At 31.8% G+C, this 16,440-nt stretch overlaps 1 long non-coding RNA gene across 2 annotated transcripts; it reads right to left on the bottom strand.

Moving 5' to 3' along the window:
- Positions 1 to 4,651: 4,651 nt before the first annotated feature.
- Positions 4,652 to 14,938, bottom strand: LOC132719551 (uncharacterized). Of its 2 annotated transcripts, XR_009624243.1 has the most exons (7): positions 14,804 to 14,938; positions 14,320 to 14,391; positions 12,985 to 13,117; positions 7,722 to 7,819; positions 7,189 to 7,266; positions 5,753 to 6,364; positions 4,652 to 5,132 (listed from the first exon to the last, which is right to left on the bottom strand). It is a non-coding gene; the product is annotated as an uncharacterized LOC132719551 (long non-coding RNA). The 2 variants fall into 2 exon arrangements; XR_009624247.1 differs by lacking the exon at positions 12,985 to 13,117 and having other exon boundaries at positions 4,653 to 5,132; positions 14,324 to 14,391.
- Positions 14,939 to 16,440: the final 1,502 nt, after the last annotated feature.

A 16,440-nucleotide genomic window follows, 5' to 3' on the forward strand; every position in this document is an offset into this window, starting at 1 on the left:
AAAAAAAAGTAAGTAGGGGGCGCCATGTTTTTTTCTTACTGAATTTCAGAGTGTGTTTTTCTTACTTGGGGATCATATGCCGTTTTTCATGGTATGGCACTTACGTGTCACATTGAAGGTTCCATGATAATCGCCATATTAACACATCTGCGGATGTTTCAAAATTGTACCAGTTCATGTTGAATTTTGCTTAAGCCGGTGCTAGGGGGCGTGGACGATAACTTGCTCTTTCCATTAACGTCCATGAGAAGGCTCAATCAAACCGGGCCTGCAACATTCTCAATTTTGTCGTTTTGAGCATTCTTTAGGGATTCTTATTTTCTCTATTGTACAAAAAGTAACATGATAAACTTTTTAACGAAAGTTAATTCAGTTTGATTTAATTCATTTTTATTTTTAGGCATTATATATCATAAATCGTATGAAGCACACTTTTATTTCAATCCAAAATTATCAAAATATATTACGAAATTAAAAAAATGTTTGGAGGGAACGCCGTGTTTTTCTTACCAATTCGAGAGTGTTATTTTCAAATTCCATACATCTATTTAATTCATTTTTATTTCCGAGGCACTCATAGAAAGCTTATGGAGTAATCTTTCATTTGATACCAATAATATTGGACTTTTTATAGAAATAAAAAAGTTAGAATGGACGCCGTGTTTTCCTTCACTTTACTGAGAAATAGGAGAGAGGCAACGGGTATTATACCTGTCCGTACATTTCCGTGATAGAAGATCGCAAATACTCAGAGAGAGGCGGGGCGTCATGCATGACTTAGAATCGTCTAACTTTGTGAATCTACTTTTGTCATTTTAAACATGTAACTGTGTAAACGTACTGTTGTAGTTCTACGACTGGAACACGTTTTATTAAATTATATTTTCTGCATTCGAGTTTTACATTTCATTTGTGTTTTTCAGGTACAGATATATATCTACAAGTGTGTAAACATGCTTATGTATTATATGCAATGGTAGATACGAACTTGTAAATGTGTTGTTGTTCTCCATGTTAGGTCAGTTGTTAAGATTAACATGTAAACGTGTTATTTAAAAGCGGGTGCCTTCAATTAAAAAATTGGATTAAGAGGCATATCATTTGCTGTGCACGAATGCAATAAAAAATGCTAGACATACATGTTCGCATTTTCAAAAGTAGTTTCCAAAAGGAACACATTACATGTCTGGAACTTTGTGTCAATGATCGCCCTCCATAGTTTGGAAAATACACTGTTAAAGATTTAAATATTGGTGATCAAACTTTAAATTTTTTCCAAGAGTTAAGAAAACATGTTAAGGCAATGATCGCCCTCCATAGTAATGATGCTCATGTTGGAAGTAATAAACTGGACAAAATGCGATAATAAAGATGTTTTTATTGTTTATTCATCTTAGTTTTTTTTATTTGTAAAATAAATCAAAATCGACAACAACAAGTTATAGAAACCACACACACAGATTTGCCTGTTTCGCAAAATTAATCGTCGCGATTGTAAGTTCAATACATGCAAACATATCTGTGCCACCACAACGAAAAGAGAAAAAAGAAAACATAATTTGCATACAATTGACAAGTAAATCGAACATGTTGTTGGCAATTGCATAGTATTTTTGTTTGCATGAGCATGTTTAAAAAATGAATATTTTCATCCAGGATTTGCAGTTGAGTAAAGAATGATTTGATGTCGGGTTATGTGTCTCAACTTTTTCCATATTATTTGTAACGATATCAAATGTAATTGTTTGACATCGTAAAGACATTTTGTTTGCTTTTTCAACCCGAAAAAACTCAATCTGTACCCGTTTATTGGTGACGATTTTATGAATTTTTATTTCATTTCAAACAATTCTTCAACATCATATTTAGATTTCCCTTTTTCATATTTATCCTTGGTGTTGTAAAGGTCATTTTGTAATACTGCAGTATACTGTTTTAATAAAAGTGAAAATATAATGGTGTTCTTTATGTCTTTTTAGTCATATTATCATTTGCACTTTTACATACTGTTTCAGTTTTCCTCGGCGACAATACACTATCAAACTTGTCACTGATGTTGAAAGACAGTTTACTTAAAATTTCAGCACGATTTGCTATTTATTAAACAAACATATTCAAATATAGAATAACAAAAATTATGGGATATCTTGATTGCCAGTTTCATAATTCATACGCACAAAAACAGTTACATAAAGTACAGAATGAAGCTTATAACCTCGTATATCAAAATTTGAAAAATGAGTTATTATACTCGTTATTATATTCATTCGTTTTAGAGATAAATGATGTTGTATTACTTATATATTCTTTACAGGGCCTTTAATGAAGTTTAAAAAAAAAACATGGAAAAATCATATTTTTTTTATTTCTTCATTGATCAGCCGGTGCACTTAAAGTGAACATAACATGCAAATGATGAAGTAGAAATATCAGAATTAAATTAAAAATATTTACTTTCTTTACGATTTTCAACTGGATTCGTTTAAAGGTCTATATGGTTTTGAGTCATTATGCAAATATTGAAAAAGAAAGAAAGAAATGAAAAAATACGTGAACAGATAAAACGGGAGAAACGGACTAACGGAGTGAGAAAATGACTGGTAATTTTGCACTCAAATTATATTGGTCTCTACCACATCAAATGAAAACCAAATCTCGAAAACAATATTTCCAGTCCCTTCATGTAAGAAAACGCCCCAATTTTGTCCCTTAAAACTCAACATATATTTGCTTTTGAAATCGATAAAAATATAATAATCTTTTGTTGTGTGCTAATGTTCAACAAATTAATTGTAAAGTATCACTAAGTTAACTTTGATGGGAGAACAGAACAGTACAAATATCTCAATTCAATATTTACAACTTTATTTAAAAGTAAGGATAATGAATGAAAAGAAAAAAAAAACACCTAAAATTATCATACTCATCGATCTAGGATCTTAATTTCTAAAATTGATCATTCTCTCCATCATCAGAATTACGATGGCATAATGAGGACAATATTTTTCATTGGTATTACTTGGTCATTCGATACATATTTTCACGTGCGCACGCGATAGTATTATGTGGCAATTTCAAAACGGGAAACGATTTACATGACATTAAAAACATAACGTAAATAAAATAAATAATAAGTAATAAAAAGAAAAATGCAGTTTGTAGGATTAAATAAAAGTACAAGGTCATTATCCTAAAGCAAGTGCGTGCTTAATTTAGAAAAATATTGCACGGTACAATTAATAAGCTGTCATGATAAATGTCATGAAATATTGTTATGTATGCAACATATTACATGTATATAGTATTATCACTGTTCTATTTTTAGAACATAAACTACATGTATGTACTAGAACTTTCTTAACTGTTGTAGAAAATTCTAGATTATGATTCATGCATTATATTTAGATAGAAATTTCCGGAATGTTCTTTATTGTTGAAGTTGCTAGATTATGATTACTGTAGAACATGGAAGACTATTCTGGAAACTTCTTAGCTTTATATATATAGGGGACATTATTCATGACCTTTATCGTTTAAGGCATCAGTTACCTTTTAAGTCATGAATACATTTAAAGAAGTATCATTCAACTTGAATATTAAGAAATTTATTTGAGCTTGGATTTTAAATATATTAAATTATTCTTGTGGATTTAATTGTGGGAATTTATTCTAAAGTTCTCTTGGATTAAACTTGGATATGACTGTGATATTCAAAAAGGGATCATTCCATGATCAGACTAGACATTTGAGATTTCATTTTTTATTTGGACTTCAGGTATTTGTAAACATAAAATGTTATTTAATTTTTCTGTAATAATTTTTCTGTAATAAATTTGTTATTGTTACAAGTTTGTTGCTGGCTTTTCTTTCTCGTTACGCCTGGCTCGTAACAATATGCTATCACATTTAGTAAAAGTTTCTCTTAAGTATAAAGCCAAAAAAGTACATATATAAAGACGGTATTGGTATTACACAGCATGGCTTTTGACAGGCAATGCGCGATAGTTTGTTTGCTGTATGAGACCGCTTACTCATTTATTTATAAAAATAAGTACTAGGAAGAGCACGAGGGGACGTAGTCCCCGAGTATTAACCAGATTGCCGAGTGTTATTTTGTATCATAGTCGAACATGAAAACACGTTCCCTGTTGTCACAATATGAAACCCCAGAAAAAAGTAACCAATGAACGAGCATCTGAATATGATATTTCTATCGCTTTTCCTTTCTCTGCAGTCACAATAAGTAAATTCCAGCAAAAATGAGCCAATCAATGGGCATGCTCTGGAGTGTGGGTAACTAATACCTGCACTCCAGTTAACGCACTGTGCATGTATATTTATACGATTTAACCCTGACACATTTTCAACAGAAATGTCCCCAATCGGGCCCAAACTATGATACAATCATCAACTTACATTTTAGTTTACAGATACGCATTACACCGAGGTGATGGTTCTAACCGGACAGCATGTTGAACATATATATATATATATATATATAGGTAAACATTTGTTATGAAAGAAGAACACATTTTAGTACTGTCTGACTTGACATTAAATGTGTACCCTACACAGAGGTGATACATTTAAAAAGGAGAAAAACTGACATAATGTTATTATGGGCCGCATAATGGTATCAGGTAGTCTTTCAATTTGTTCTGTGTAATCACATTAAGACATCATGCTGCATTTTTACATTAACATTAAAAGCGTATTAGATATCAGTGTAAAAGAACAACTTAAAAGTCCGTTCAGTATTTTGAATTTAAACGTTGTTGTCCCCGACTTATTACAACAACCCTCGTAAATATACATTTTTCAAATACATTATTAAGAAAACAACTGGTTTACTAAGACAACATGAAGTATTTAATTAAGTTATGTTAATATTTATTTTCGTTCACATATAAAAAATCCCTTTTCATTGCATTCCTTGTTATGCCATGTGTACGAATGGTCATCACCCCGATGTATGCACACACAGTCTTTGTCATGTCCATGTCCAGTAGTGTCCGGCTGATGGTTATCCCAGTCATTTGTATTGACATGTACTGAATTGCCATTTACCCAAGAGAAATGGTCATGATTATTGAAGTCTCTGGCACCAACGCAATACATATCAGTGTGGAGTCCTAAAAAGATGACATCAAGTATCTTAATTAGTGTCATGTAAATAAATACATCAAAATGAAAAAGGACTTAACAGGTATAATGCCAAGCCTGAAATGTGTATACGCCATAGATCTCAATGTGTCGTAAAATTATACACAACGTTTGGTAGAGTAATATGTTGTAATAAGATATAGAAATATCTTTCAAAATAATAAATCATGATACGAATAATTAAGAAAATGAATAATAAAGTTATTTTTAGAAAAAGAGAGTATATTGTCAGCAAGTGTATAATTTTATGAACAACAGTCTCTTAAAATACAATGCAATTTAACGTTAAGAGGTTGGCAAAGAGAATGAATTGGTCATATTTCAAAAACTTTATCGAATTCCTCAATTATTTAAAGCCAACTTCTATATAACATTTTCAAATGTTCGTATATTGTTTATCATGCGTTTATGGAAGTGCGTGCACATAACATATACTAACATATACTACAAAGATACCATTTTAAAGCTTCTTTTAATGAAAGCAAACGCATGGTAGAATATTATATGAGCCAACGGTTAATTCATGCACGACCGCTCCCAAAACCATGAAATTTAATAAATTTTAGTTTTTATACAAAAAACAACATACGAGTATGTTTTATAATGTATTTCCTGATGAGAGCAGCTTTTGCGTGTGTGTCCAGGACGACAAGTTCTGAGTTTATTATTTGACATCTGTGTCTTGCATCATCCCATGTTTTGTGACTGTGATTTTGTACAAAATAGACACACATTTTCGCATGCACATTGTGTACATACTCGAAGCCGTCACTGGTATTGCAATGCCCGTGAGTTGAAGTTGCTAAGATAAAGCTGTGCACGTTTTTATGTTAAATCATGTTCATAACAAAATGTAAAATGGCAGAAGAACATCAGACGCGTCGATTTATAAACATATCGTTCAAATATTAAATTATGAAAGGCTTTTACTCATCTATCGGCTAGGAAGACATTCTTGCTTGACATTCTTCATAGTTACATAAATAATGCAATTTCGGAAATAGGTTGTTGAAATATTTAACATTGTAAGACGTATCTCTAATTGTACAGACCTTTTGTAGATGGCGCAGACGTTTGGCTAGTTGTGGCTGGCGTTGTAGCAACGGTGGTATTTGTAGGAGTTTCACACCTATCATTGCAGAAATCCGTGTCGCAACACATTGTCAAACAGTTGTCATTGTTGGCCAAGTGTAAAACAGCCCTGAAAAAATATATACTCATATCTAGACCAAACCTCGTAGTTTACCAAATCCATAGCTAGCATATTATACAATTTTAGATCTGTTTACATAAAACTTTTCTCAAGTTTTCCCCCATATTTCATGAAAATTAATGTCACTTTGAAAACGCGCATGCTTCTCAAAATGTTTTGGGACTTTTAAATGTTATAAGTTATATCAGTGTCCTTTAAAAGAAACCGTTCAGCATTATTCACATAAATTATACACACTTGCATGCTCTCGTTTAGTATCATATTGTGGTATGAAAATTATCACATTTCACTCTTGGCTACCGCCACTCATGAAATATGTATTTACATACCACTCGATGAAAACAAATCCTGTACTTATAGAAACAAACTTGAATGTCACGGTTCAGAACTGTTCACTATTTAGGGGAGAAGATGTGTAACTGGCCGGATAGCTCAGTCGGTAGAGCCGCGGTGCGGTATTCCGGGGGTTTCGGTTTGAGTCCCGGTCAGGCTGTACCTTTTTCTTACCCTGTTAAAATTTGGCGCCCAACGGGGGACAGTGACTTAATGTAGCCCAGAGTTTAATTCACATTGCTAGTAACTCTGTGAAATTCGAAGACCAGGGTAATATGTCACGGTTCAGAACTGTTCAATATTTAGGGGAGAAAATGTGTAAGTGGCCGGATAGCTCAGTCGGTAGAGCCGCGGAACGGTATTCCGAAGGTCTCGGGTTCAATCCCGATCAGGTTGCACATTTTTCTCACCCTGTGACATGAATATCCTCTATTTATTGATTTAACATTTTTGAAAGAGGAATACAATTATAAGCTTACCGTTTTTGTTTCACAACGACCTCTATAGATTGTTTCTGGAAGACCACTGAACTCGGGTGGTGCATATAACACACACATCTGAAACATTATATTATTTATCATGTGCAAAGTGCATCTAATAATAAACATTTAAAGGCCCATTATGCCCATGGAAAGCTTCTGTTTGTGTTTTTCTAAATCTTTTTATTTTTGGGGTCTTGTTATAGTTTCCAAACATTTACTAATAGGCCAATTACCTGAGCGATCTTTTGGTGTTGTTTTTTGGCAACTAGTACAGAAATAGTGATCTAGTATTTTGTATGGAAGTCATAATGCTACTTTGTTTATATTTTGCTACTTTTATTGCAAAAAATTTCACATTCAGTGCTAGAGGCATTTAACATACATAAGCCATAATTAAAGGAGGGAAAAATATTTGTTTCCCAGTCAAAGTTTATATATATATATTTTTTAAGCAGGACATTTTCTATTAGACACTGAAATCTAACCCACAAAATATATACAAAATATAAAAAGCCGTTATGAATATTTACTTCGTCAGCGGCACAGATGTCAACGTCATTACAGTCGGTTTTGGGATTTAGGACGTCACACGTAAAGCAATACGATCCTCGTTTGGAGAAAGGTATTTCTGAAGATAAAACAATGAAAATCGAATCTAATGTGATAAAAATTTATGTTTACGGGCAAATATATTATACTTCTACTAGATCTATATCATCAACAAGTATATCTACTTTAATTCAGTTCATTCATATTTGATATAACTTTACTGGTTGCAAATACAAACAACAAACTTATTGTGTGGTGGTGGGGGTCAAAATGTACATGAACTAAGAAGAAAATTACAAAGTCATTGAAGAATCGCGTTGATATTTATTTATTGTGATATCTGAAAACAAAACAATATTAAACATATATATGATTTTGATAACTTTATCAAGTTACAAATAATAAAATGTGTAGACAGATAGACAGATAGATAGATAGATAGATAGATAGATAGATAGATAGATAGATAGATAATGTATTGACGTATACATTCAGTACATAGTCATATTACACACATTTATATAGTTCAATCAAACACAATATCATGGTACATGAACAAAGTTATAGCACAAATTTTCAATTTACATATTTTTGGAGAATGAACGTTAACACCATTTAGTACTAAAGTGAGCTTATCTATTATAAAGCGTTTACATTCCTAAAGATATAAAATAAAATGGATTTTAAACTTAATCATATGCTGTGATAAGATTCCATTTAACAATGTTTCATACTAGACACATTATCAAGTAATTTCAAGAAATAAACAATATCATTTTTAAATACAACGAGACAAATTTATACATTGATTTACAGAGCATTTAGTAGTTCAATTCGATGTTTTGTAGCATAATACAAATATTTACCTAAACCTATTAATTCAGACTTCTTTTCAGTACTTAATAATTCAATCAATTTGAACATACTTGGTCTTCTGTAGTAGTATTGCTTAATGTAAAGAGAACGTATATTAGAGTAACTATTACAAACACATATAAAATGGAATTCATCTTCTATTTCATTACTATCACAAAGCTGACATATGCGTTCCTCTCGGGGTAATCTATTAGCACCATATCTACCTGTTTCAATCCGAAGTTTATGTGACGATAATCTTAATCTTGCTATGCAATTTCTATAAGTTCTGTTATGGAGAATTTTCAGGTAGTTTGCCATTTCAAATGAGTTATGCAAATGTACATATATATTACTTAACAATGGACTGTTTGAAATATCGCTAGAAAGTTTTTGCAAAAAGCAGTCAATCATCCTTTGTTTAAAAAGTTTAACAAAATATTTGGCTGTGTTACAATGTTTTATACATGACTTCACAGTAGCGTACATTGCTTTGAATATTCTAAGTATTTTTCCATCCAAACCAACCTTACAGAGCTTAAACCATAAAGCATTCCTGTACACAGAATCAAAAGCCTTCTTTAGGTCTATAAAAGCGCAATAAAGGCGTAACTTTTGTGATAAAAAATATTCGATTAACGAATTTAAAACGAAAATCGCGTCGACTGTACTTGCACCGTTGTAACACCGCACTTTGGGGTCAAACGCACTTTGGGGTCCGACCCCAAAGTGCGTTACGTACTTTGGGGTACAACCCCAGAGTGCGTTACGCACTTTGGGGTCCAATTTCGACCCCAAAGTGCGTTAAACAGGTACATATGCCTTTTTTAACATCAGGCAAACGACCACACTTTGGGGTCATAGAAAAATTTATGTTCATTCTGTTTTAAATAATATATTGTAGTCAAAGCCAATGGTAAACAAAAAACCAAGGTATTAAATAGACACAAGCATGTGCCCTGATTATAGTAGAATCAATTGGGATTTAAATGGTCTTGATAAGTAAGTGAAAGAACTTTCACCAAATAAATCACCTAATAAAGAATTTGTATCAATAACTTAGCTTAAAATATTTTTTTTTCAAATTTTCCATTTATTTTAAAAGAATGTACACCTTTCATTAACTCCATTGTTTTTAGCTAAATGAATTATTTTCCCGTTTTTTATTAACACATTTTATAGAAATATGATAGTCTTAGCATAGACAAAGGTATAAATTCTGGGAAATCTTAGTAAGACATTTCAGTAAAAAATGTGCCTGATAATATGTTGAAAGAGCCATTTATTTAGCGTGACATAAAAGAAACTTGACTAGGTGTACATGCGGCTTTAAGTAGTAGTCCGTACAAACAGTACTAAATATATCAACTATTTTAGTAGTCGCACATTAAGAGCGGAGCTTCAAAATAATGTAAAATTCTCACCGATCCCCCGAGGGTTAAAAATAACGTTTTAAAGGCCCATTATGCTTCTATTTGTTTTTCTTAAAAGCTTTTTTATTTTGATGTTCTTCTATATTATCCAAAAAAATACACATTGGCCAATTACCTGAACCATTTGTTTTTCATCTGTTGCTTTTTGGCAATGATGAGTACAGTTATAGTGAACTAGTATTTTATATGGAAGCCAAATACCACAGTGTTTTGACTTCTTTTATGACAAATAATTTCACATTTATCGCTACTTTATTCAGGTAACAAGCATCTTACATTTCTCTGATACCATTATTTTAACATTATAAAATTCATGTTTGCTCTTTCTAAAGAAGTATGTAAGATTTCCCATAAAAAAGCCTCTGGCGAACGGTTGTTACGGAGCTTACAAAAAACCTTAAGTTTGTTGATAAGCTTAATAATGTATTTGTAAAAATCACTATTTATAGTCCGATCGAGAAACTTGATGTTTCACCAGAACATTGCAATAGAGTATATTTATAGTTCTTTGGAAAAAGTATTAACTTCTTTTTATTTCATTCCCAACATATTTAAAATGGGGCTCAATATGGCACCAAAAGTTATCAAGTAAATGACCGACAGAACGGGATATTTTTCGCAGCATCTTTTACATTTTTTAATTCTATGAATACACAATTTCTGTACTAGAGTATTTTGAACGGAGGCATAAAAGTGACATTTGTATTTATTTTTGATACTTATTTTTTGTTTTTCGTACATATTTTTGTTTGTTTGTCGTTCATATTTTTTTAGTTTTGAATACATACTTTTCTTTAGTTTTGCATACATACTTTTATTTAGTTTTGCATACAATGTGATATTCTTTTTTAGTTTGCATACATATTTTATTTTAGTTTTGCATCCATATTCTTTTTTAGTTTGCATACATATTTTATTTTAGTTTTTTATGTACATATTTTATTTTGTTTTTTTTCGTACATATTTTTACATGACGCCATTTGCAAAGTAGAGGTTTGGATAATTACACCATTTGTAAAACACCATATTCAAACACTTCGCCATATGTAAATTACAGTACACCATTTGCAAATACCAACATTTTCATTTTTGGAGGTATCAAAAAAAATAACAACACTTTTTAGAATATATATATTTATATATAGTCCGAGGTAACCCAAAGAAAGGTTCTGCACATGGTCTCGATGTGGTTAACATTTGTCACAAGGTGCCTTAAAATCCTTCATGGGGTTTCGGAGATAAGGAGCGGACATGGAACCCAAGTCTTTATCCTTTGACCTGTAGGTGTGACCCCGACCTTGAGCCGGCACACCTAGCATATAAGTTCTGCACATTATCTGGATGTGTTAAGGAATTGACCTAAGTTTCATTATTCTTAATTCTCAGGGGGTGGGGTTGAATGGTGCATATGCATGGAATAATAACTGATCACCAATCAACAGCCCTTTGAAAATAGACACTAATATAAAATATGTATACAAAACTAAAAACAAAAACAATGCAAATGTCACTTTTATGCCACCGTAGTTTTGTTATATGAACACAATTTTTATATATTTCATGTCACTTTTATCACTTAAGCATCAAAAGTATTGACCGCCATCTTGAACTCCACTTCAAATAAATAGAAAATAAGTCAGTACTCAGTATTTAAGCAGAACTCAGATGACACCTTTAGACCTCTTGAACCCAAAGTGCGTTGATATGTAGCATATTAACGCACTTTGGGGTCAATTTCTCGATTTTGACCCCAAAGTGCGTTGGACCCCAAAGTGCGGTGCGAAGTTTAACGCACTTTGGGGTCGGACCCCAAAGTGCGTTTGACCCCAAAGTGCGGTGTTACACACCGTGACAAAAACCGAACTGAGCATCCGAAGATATGTTAAATTGACTTGACCAATTTTCAACACGCTTTGTTAAAACACTAGTGAACAATTTTCCGAAGTTGCTATTAAGTGTTATTCCTCTGTAGTTATTGGGAGCATTTTTGTCCCCCTTTTTATAAATTGGGACGATATAACCATATGACCAGGCTTTAGGAAAAAGACCTGAATCAAATATCTTATTAAAACAGTCGGTTAGATGTCCTGCAAGTATGTCTGCAGTTTCTATAAAATACTCATTAAGTAAATTATCAACAGGACATGAGGATTTATTACGATTCATACGACTTATTGCTTCACGAACTTCTTCTGTGGTTATCGGGATATTCAAAGACTCAAACGTGGGATTATTTACGTTAAAATCATTATTATTTATAAAGTTTTCGATTTCTTCAATCTGTGTCGCATGTAATTCGTTAAACATATTTGAAAAGTACTCATGATAACATTCAAGATCAAAATCATATATATGTCAATTTGGAACAATAAAGTGATGTTGTCTGTAAGAATGGTCTGAATGTTGCACACAAGTTACTAGTATAGATCTACATTAAATGATATTAAAAAATCCAAAAATATATTCCCAGTACCTTCATGTCAAAATAACTCTCAATGGCATCCCTTTAAAATGTATAAAAGCAAAAAAGTGTGGCTAAATATATGCCAACATTAACGGTGCTCCCAGTGCATACAATAATGGCTTGCATGGTAAATTTTGACAGCTTTAGTCATAGGTAAAGAAAAGAATCTTGAAAAAGGTTGATCCTTCGGAAGTTATGATTACCTTAACGTCACAAGAAGAAACCTTATAAAATAAACATATTTGAGCCGCGCCATAACAAAACCAACACAATGGGTTTGCGACCAGCATGGATCCAGACCAGCCTGCGCATTCGCGCGGTCTGATCAGAATCCATGCTGTTCGCCTACAAACCGCATAACATGTAGAGAAACTGATAGCGAACAGCATGGATCCTGATCAGACTGCGCGGATGCGCAGGCTGGTCTGGATCCATACTGGTCGCAAAGCCATTATGTTGGTTTTGTCCTGGCGCGGCTCATATTTTCTGAACCGTTTGATCCACATCCATTTCTGTTACAGTAGTCACTAGAGCAACATTCTTCACACGTTGTCATGTTAGTGGAGCGGTGTTCTACAACACTTGCTGATCTTCCTACCAGTGGAGCAGAATCGATTGGACAACTCTGAAGTAATCCCATTAGTAACTGACAGTCTATGATTGTCTTGCGATTTTATTTCATCTTTGCAGAAGAAAATAAAACAAATGTTCTTAAAAGTGAACATTTAACCCGAAGAAGTTATCAAGAATATTGCTAAATAAAATAGCCTCATATATGAATGGGCTGGATTTTACAATTAGTTACGTAGATGTTATAACATGTTTAAATAAATGAGAAGAAAACATTTAACTGCTATGAAGAAAAAAGTTTGATTTTGGATATTTTTTTTTAATTTGAAATTAAAAGATTGTTCTTTATATATAAGATGATGCAAAAAAGAGACTATATTTTAAAAGAGAACTTGAATTATGTTATGTATTTTCTAACTGAATATGTGTTTATTTGAAAATGAATACATGTACATCTTTTTTTTTCTTACGATATCCATGATATTATTAATCCCATAGAATTACAGTCCTGTTAGTGTCAAGCTTAAGATCGCAAAGAAGACGCTTGTAAATAATAATATAAAAAAATCAAAACAATTACATACAAAGTTAACAACAGGGTGTATGAGGATAAGTATTTTTTGTTAATATTAAGGAAACATTGATAAGCTTTATTTCATTCAGAATCATTAGGCTTAAAAGCCCATGAGGCATACATATACAAACCTTTATGACGAACAGTTTATACATTTAACAATAATTTCATTCTAACAATATATTTTGTAAACATTGTTTACATTGAAGTTTTTTTTCTAATTTATTCACCCTTTTTAATTGTGACATATTTCGAACTAAATTTCAGGTTACTTCATTCCAGTTTTAAAGGCATCCTTTCAACAAAACGAAACATAAAGGTGACTGACTGGAGTTTACATGATAAACTACATGACTAATGTGCTATTTCTAAGTGTGATTTAGACTATTGCACTACATATGAATGACACTTTAACACAATACACATTAATATCCATTATATAAATACAGCAAATTCATAAACATGTATATAAATGTATGTTTTAATGCAAATTCAAAATCACGCACATTTAAGCCAGACTTATTTTGTTTCAAAGAAGGTAAAAATTTCGTCACCTTTGTGCAGTAAAAATGTAACGGTTTCACACATTTTTATTACTGCACGAATGTCACGAAATATAAACAAAATGCATGGCTATAGCATGTAAATATGCATTTATATTGTAATGTGTGTAAATACTGTACCTACTTTGGTTTGCATCCTGAATTATACAAAATAAACCCATCTGCTGTTACAACTTGTTGCACAAAACAGATCTAAAATACAAATGAAAAAATGAATATATGAATAATGAATAATGAATGAAGAATCATTAAATCTGTGGAAAAGGATATGACCAGTAATCAATTTACCATTCCAAAATATTGTTGTTTGTTATTTGGGGATATGGACTAAAATCAATTAACTAGTTCAATATGATAGATTTTTTAGGGAGAAAATAACCTAAAATCAATTTACCAGTCCAAAATATTATTGTTCTAAGAATGAAAGAAATGCAATGTGTCTGTAAGTCAATAAGTGGCATATATGTGAAACTGTTTAAAAAATAATAAAAATAAATAAATAAATAGAATAAACACTAGTAAGTAGATGCAATATATTTCATTCATTTGGCTGTTGATTTTAATAAAACAACAATAATGACTGTCTTTATAAGTTAAATATTACCTCATCCGAGCTACATAGCTTCAATGTTTTGCACTCTCGTCGATAAACTACATTCTGACACTGGAAACATTTCGTGCATTCACGTATAGGGAATAATACATTTTTATGGTTGTCATGTTTCACTTGACACAGACATAGACATCCCTATTATCACACCCCATAACATGTAGCTAGAAGGACAGCTTGATGCAAGTTACTGTATAAAATGTCAGTTTAAAACCAGTGTAGCGACCCTTCCACTGGACTATCAAGTTTTCGTCTATTTTTTATAGACATAATCCCTGTGAATTATTGTGCAGCAAGGTATTGCAGGACAAAAGAAAACTTATTAAACGCGTATCTGGTCTACCCGCAACCAATGGATCTACTTGCAAGTTCGTGTATAATTTAATATAAAACATTGCGACCGTTTAAAAGAACAGCATCTTAAACATTGCAAAAACTTTACTCATATGTTTTTCTTGTCGGACAAGACATGAATTAATAATCTAATTCCATATAAATGTACGAGCCTGTGGTGAAAGTTTATCTTGTGATGACATTTTATAAAAAAAAAACAACACCAAAACTATGTACAATGTGTGAGATAGTAGCTTTAAAGTGGACTGGTCTATAATGTCCACAAGTACATGTACTAGTATTTCAAATATTGATAAAAACAATTTATCGTTTGTATTTCATAGAATAAAAGTTGAGTGATTTAGTATGTCCATTAATAGGACGAATAATAATATTTTGTTCTGGAACATTTTATTATCTGCTATATATAGATATGTGATATCATGTATTATACACTTACCAATAACAACCATATATAATTATCCATATATATGTACTTCATTTATTTTGTTACAGTTATTGTTTTTGTTGTTGTTGTTGTTTGGACATGTATAATTATACAAAATACCATCAACATAATTTTTATGGTATTACAGACATTCAATTATAGACCAATTCACTTTAAATAAGTGAATAATATATTATACCTGTGTGCATAAATTGTTATACAAATCAAACAGAAAAAGCTATGATTGTCAGCTGATTATGATAAGCATGATGTGAAAAAAGAGTCCAAAATTATGACAATATCTGTTAGGATAAGAAAGTATGTGAATTCTCAAAATTACGAATGTACATGTAACTAATATTGAATAAATGAACCAAAGTTAGTAAAATGCCCAAGAAAATAATCATTATAATTCCTTGTAATCCAGCTTATAATATAACTTTTGTATAAATATTTAGATAAGAATAAGGGGTTGTCACGTACACAATCTATTTTTAGCAAATTAACTTCGCGAAATTGTCCCATAACCTTTGGACATTTTCAAGATAAGAACAACAAAATAAAATCTGTGCTGATGTTTTCATATAGCAAAACTACTCGAAGGAAACGAAATACATGTATATTATTTGAAATACACATGTTTATAAATAAAAGATAACATATGTCTTTCAGGACAATACTGCATATTAGCAAGGGTTGCTATAATGCACTATTACCCTGGGAGACATGTTTGGTTTTTTGTTTGTTGTTGTTGTTTTTTTCGTCATTGATGGACCAGGGGAGAGAACTATAACATTATGTTATTATGTTAAGTCGTGTGTTGACCGGGTGATATACACCATGTAGCGTC

This window comes from Ruditapes philippinarum, unplaced genomic scaffold, assembly GCF_026571515.1.
Source record: "Ruditapes philippinarum isolate M1 unplaced genomic scaffold, ASM2657151v2 ctg7653_1_1_1_1, whole genome shotgun sequence".
In the NCBI taxonomy this organism is placed as follows: domain Eukaryota; kingdom Metazoa; phylum Mollusca; class Bivalvia; order Venerida; family Veneridae; genus Ruditapes; species Ruditapes philippinarum.